Source organism: Triticum aestivum, chromosome 1A, assembly GCF_018294505.1.
Source record: "Triticum aestivum cultivar Chinese Spring chromosome 1A, IWGSC CS RefSeq v2.1, whole genome shotgun sequence".
Classification (NCBI taxonomy): Eukaryota; Viridiplantae; Streptophyta; class Magnoliopsida; order Poales; family Poaceae; genus Triticum; species Triticum aestivum.
In genome coordinates, this window is record NC_057794.1 from 251,077,883 (window position 1) to 251,084,373 (window position 6,491).

The window sequence follows — 6,491 nt, forward strand, 5'->3', positions numbered from 1 at the left end:
GAGATCCGCAGTTTTCTTGGACTCGCGGGATATTATCGGAGATTCATTGAGAATTTTTCCAAAATTGCGAAGCCAATGACGGAGTTATTGAAGAAGGATACCAAGTTTAAATGGACGGAAGATTGTGAGGCAAGTTTCCAGGAGCTGAAGAAACGTTTGACTACAGCCCCAGTGCTGACACTGCCAGATATACATAAGGATTTCCAAGTGTATTGTGACGCCTCCCGCCTAGGACTTGGAAGTGTGATTATGCAGGACAGAAGAGTTATTTCGTATGCCTCACGACAACTGAAACCACACGAGTTGAATTACGCTACGCATGATTTGGAGCTAGCAGCCGTAGTGCATGTGTTGAAGACCTGGAGGCATTACCTTATTGGAAACCATTGTGATGTGTACACGGATCATAAGAGTTTGAAGTACATTTTCACACAGAAGGAACTGAACCTTAGGCAGAGGAGGTGGTTGGAGCTCATAAAGTATTATGACATGAAACTTCACTATCATCCAGGAAAGGCCAATGTCATAGCAGACGCTTTGATCCGGAAGAGTTATGCTAATACCCTAGAGAGCATGGGATTGCCAAAGGAGTTAGCAGAGGATCTCCGGGAACTTCGATTGGAGATTGTACCTAGAGGTTTTGTTGCAACAATGGAGGTTCAGTCTACATTGTTGGGAAAGATTCGAGAAGCTCAGAAGGAAGAAAAAGAGATTGCTGAGATAAAAGAGAAAATGAGCGAAGGAAAGGCCAAAGGTTTTCATGAGGATGAGCACGACACCTTATGGTTTGAGGACCATGTTTATGTGCCCAATAACACAGAGATCAGGAAATTAATACTACAGGAGGGTCATGACTCACCATATTCGATACACCCCAGAAACACCAAGATGTATTTGGATTTGAAGGAACATTTCTGGTGGACAGGGATGAAGAAGGATATCGCCGAGTATGTAGCCGTATGTGATGTATGTCAGAGAGTGAAGGCAGAGCATCAAAAGCCAGCAGGATTGCTATAGTCTATGTCGATACCCGAATGGATGTGGGATAAACTTGACATGGATTTTATCACCGGACTGCCCAGGACCAAATCAGGTTATGATTCTATATGGGTAGTAGTTGACCGTTTGACCAAAGTAGCACACTTTATCCCAGTGAAAACAACTTATACCAGTGCAAAGTTGGCCAAGATATATATGACCAGGATTGTATGTCTGCATGGAGTTCCGAGGACCATCGTATCAGATAGAGGAACCCAGTTTACCTCAAAGTTTTGGCATCAGCTGCACCATACTTTGGGAACAAGGTTGGAGTTCAGTACATCATTCCACCCGCAGACCGATGGACAGACCGAGAGAGTTAACCAGATTCTGGAGGATATGTTGAGAGCCTTGATACGTCTCCAACATATCTATAATTTTTGATTGCTCCATGCTATATTATCTACTGTTTTGGGCAATATTGGGCTTTATTATCCACTTTTATATTATTTTTGGGACTAACCTATTAACCGGAGGCCCAGCCCAGATTTGTTGTTTTATGCCTATTTCAGTGTTTTGAAGAAAATGAATATCAGACGGAGTCAAAACGGAACGAAATCAACTAGAGAAGTTATTTTTGGAAGGAAACACACCTGATGGACTTGGACCCCATGTCAGAACATATGGGAGCTGCCCACGAGGGTGGGGGGCACGCCCACCCCCCTAGGGCACGCCCCTGCCTCGTGGGGCCCCCATGGCTCCCCTGACGTGCTTCTTCTGCCTATATAACTCCATATACCCTAAAACTTCCAGAACGCACAATAGATCGGGGAGTTCTGCCGCCAGAAGCCTCCGTAGCCACCGAAAACCAATCTAGACCCGTTCCGGCACCCTGCCGGAGGGGGCAATCCTTCTCCGGTGGCCATCTTCATCATCACGGCGCTCTCCATGATGAGGAGGGAGTAGTTCTCCCTCGGGGCTAAGGGTATGTACTAGTAGCTACGTGTTTGATCTCTCTCTCTCTCTCTCTCTCTCTCTCTCGTGTTCTTGAGATGATACGATCTTGATGTATCACGAGCTTTGCTATTATATTTGGATCCTATGATGTTTCTTCCCCCCTCTTATCTCTTGTAATGGATCGAGTTTCCCCTTTGAAGTAATCTTATCGGATTGAGTCTTTAAAGACTTGAGAACACTTGATGTATGTCTTGCCGTGAATATCTATGGTGACAATGGGATATCACGTGCCACTTGATGTATGTTTTGGTGACCAACTTGCGGGTTTCGTGGCATTGGGAACCTATGCATAGGGGTTGGCACACGTTTTCGTTGTGATTCTCCGGCAGAACTTTGGGGCATTCTTTGAGGTCCTTTGTGTTGGTTGAATAGATGAATCTGAGATTGTGTGATGAATATTGTATAATCATGCCCACAGATACTTGAGGTGACATTGGAGTATCTAGGTGACATTAGGGTTTTGGTTGATTTGTGTCTTAAGGTGTTATTCTAGTACGAACTCTAGGGCTGTTTGTGACACTTATAGGAATAGCCCAACGGATTGATTGGAAAGAATAACTTTGAGGTGGTTTCGTACCCTACCATAATCTCTTCGTTCGTTCTCCGCTATTAGTGACTTTTGAGTGACTCTTTGTTGCATGTTGAGGGATAGTTATGTGATCCAATTATGTTAGTATTGTTGAGGGAACTTACACTAGCGAAAGTATGAACCCTAGGGCTTGTTTCCTAGCATTGCAATACCGTTTACGCTCACTTTTACCATTAGTTACCTTGCTGTTTTTATAATTTCAGATTACAAATACTATTATCTACTATCCATATACCACTTGTATCACCATCTCTTCGCTGAACTAGTGCACCTATACAATTTACCATTATATTGGGTGTGTTGGGGACACAAGAGACTCTTTGTTATTTGGTTGCAGGGTTGCTTGAGAGAGACCATCTTCATCCTACGCCTCCTAAGGATTGATAAACCTTAGGTCATCCACTTGAGGGAAATTTGCTACTGTCCTATAAACATCTGCACTTGGAGGCCCAACAACGTCTACAAGAAGAAGGTTGTGTAGTAGACATCAATCTCTTTTCTCGCGCCGTTGCCGGGGAGGTGAGTGCTTAAAGGTATATCTTTTGATCTTGCAATCGAGTCTTTTAGTTTCTTGTTTTATCACTAGTTTAGTCTATAAAAGAAAATTACAAAAAAATGGAATTAAGTTTGTCTCATACGCTTCACCTTTTTAATATCTTTCGTGAGTATGATGGAAAGGATAATTGTGCTCAAGTGCTAGAAGAAGAAATCTATAAAATGTTTGGCACTAAATATTTGAATGATGAGCATGATTGCAATGTTGTTAGTATGAATTCCTTGAATATCCATGATGCTAATGATGATTACACTAGTTATGATGAAAATGCCTCCTATAAACATGTCAATTTTTGTGGAGTAGACTGGGTTTGCAAGTACACACCAAATAGGGAAGATAGATATTGCAAGAGGCATAAGTACTTAGAAACCAAATTGTTGCAAGAAAGTCTTGATGAATGTGCTGAAAGATTCAATATTTTTCGTGCCCCTTGTGAACTTTGCAATGAACATGGTCATTTAAAGCTCCAATGATATTTGTTCCATGACCAAGTCGTGTCCAAACAATGTGATAATTTGATTACCCTTGAGCATCATAAAGAGCTTAGCCTTCTTTTGGGTTATGAAGAAATGAAACATATAACTGAGGGTATTCCAAAGTTTAATCTTGATAGAGTTCTTGATTTTGATCTAGAGAAGATTTATATGTATTGTGCGGTGAATTGCAATGAAAATCCTTATATTGCCAATTACATAAAGAAAATAAAACAAATAGAAGATGAAGAGAATACTAATGAAAGGGAAGAGACTTCCCAATATCCTCCTATTATTTCTTATGATGAATCAGGTAACGAGGAGGAGCCTTCTACTCAACCAATCCCATTAATAAGGAGCTCCAAAAAGAGGATTGAACCCCCACATGATGTGGTGAAGAGGAAGAAAATAAAAAGGAAGAGAGGTAAAAAGGTATCTCTCCCAAATAAAGTTGCTCCTATTATTGTTGTGCCTCATGAAAATGAAGATGATACACTTTATGATGATCTCGTTATGCCTATTGCTTGCTGTGATGATTATGATTGGGAAGATAATGATACTTCTTATGATCTTGAAAATCTTTTTGGTACTTCCTTGTAAGAATATGATAATAATGTTTGCTATACTATTGGTGCTATCCATACTATTAACGATGAGAGTGATTATGCTTATAATACGAAAAGGCCCAAGCTTGGGGAAGCTATGTTTGATGAGGATGACATATTCGAGAATATATTTGCTGCAATTAATGTTTGTCCCAAGTTTGGGGATGCTACGCTTAATGAAGATTATATTTTTAGTCTCCCAAGTTTTGATATGAAAATTCATAATGATAATAACATGCCTCCTACTTATGATAATTATTATGATGATACATATGCTATAAAAAGTAGTGAGGATTATATTTATAAAACTTGTCATGATTATGATTACCCCTTCTCTGAACATTAATCTTTTAATATGGAAACAATTTACAATATTCAAGTCTCTTATGATACTCCCACTATTATTCATGAGAAGAATCTTGCTTATGTGGAGAGTAGTAAATTTTCTATGCTTGTAGATCATGAAAAGAATGCTTTAGGTGATGGTTATATTGTTGAATTCATTCATGATGCTACTGAAAATTATTATGAGGGAGGAACATATATGCTTGTAGGAATTGCAATAATATCAAGTTTCCTCTCTATGTGCTTAAAATCTTGAAGTTATGCTTGTTTTGCCTTCCTATGCAAGTTGATTATTGCTCCCATAAATTGTTTGCTCACAAAATCCCTATGCAGAGGAATTATGTTAGACTTAAATGTGCTAGTCATATTCTTCATGATGCTCTCTTTATGTTTCAATTCTTATCTTATACGTGAGCATCATTGAAATCATCATGCCTAGCTAGGGGCGTTAAACGATAGCGCTTGTTGGGAGGCAACCCAACTTTATTTTTGTTCCTTGCTTTTTGCTCCTGTTTAGTAATAAATAATTCATGTAGCCTCTGTTTAGATGTGGTTTTATGTGTTTAATTAGTGTTTGTGCCAAGTAGAACCTTTGGGAAGACTTAGGGAAAGTCTTGTTGATCATGCTGTAAAAAACAGAAACTTTAGCGCTCACGAGAATTGCTGCCATGTTTATTTGGAGAGTGCTATTTAGTTAATTCTTTTTTCAGGTGATTAATAGATAAATTCCTCAGGTCCAGAAATTTATTTGAGAATTTTATGAGTTCCAGAAGTATACGTTTGATCCAGATTACTACAGACTGTTCTGTTTTTTGACAGATTCTGTTTTCGATGTGTTGTTTGCTTATTTTGATGAATCTATGGCTAGTAAAATAGTTTATAAATCATAGAGAAGTTGGAATACAGTAGGTTTAACACCAATATAAATAAAGAATGAGTTCATTACAGTACCTTGAAGTGGTGATTTATTTTCTTATACTAACGGAGCTTACGAGTTTTCTGCTAAGTTTTGTGTTGTGAAGTTTTCAAGTTTTGGGTAAGGATTCGATGGACTATGGAATAAAGAGTGGCAAGAGCCTAAGCTTGGGGATGCCTGAGGCACCCCAAGGTAATATTAAAGGATAGCCAAGAGCCTAAGCTTGGGGATGCCCCGGAAGGCATCCCCTCTTTCGTCTTCGTTCATCGGTAACTTTACTTGGAGCTATATTTTTATTCGCCACATGATATGTGTTTTGCTTGGAGCATAATTTATTTTGTTAGGATTTGCTTGCTGTTTGAAGTATCAAGGTCTGAAATTTTTAAATGTTAGAGAGTCTTCACATAGTTGCATAATTATCCGACTACTCATTGATCTTCACTTATATCATTCGGAGTAGTTTGTCATTTGCTCTAGTGCTTCACTTATATCTTTTAGAGCATGGTGGTATTTTTATTTTGAAGGAATAGATGAACTCTCATGCTTCACTTAGATTATTTTGAGAGTCTTAAATAGCATGGTAATTTGATTAAAATCCTAATATGCTAGGTATACAAGATTAGTAAAAACTTTCATATAGAGTATTGAATACTAAGAGAAGTTTGATGCTTGATGATTGTTTTGAGATATGGAGGTAATAATATCAAAGTCGTGCTAGTTGACTGGTTATGAATTTGAGAAATACTTGTGTTGAAGTTTGTGATTCCCGTAGCATGCACGTATGGTGAACCGTTATGTGATGAAGTCGGAGCATGATTTATTTATTGATTGTCTTCCTTATGAGTGGCGGTCGGGGACGAGCGATGGTCTTTTCCTACCAATCTATCCCCCTAGGAGCATGTGCGTAGTACTTTGATTCAATAACTAGTAGATTTTTGCAATAAGTATGTGAGTTCTTTATGACTAATGTTGAGTCCATGGATTATACGCACTCTCACCCTTCCACCATTGC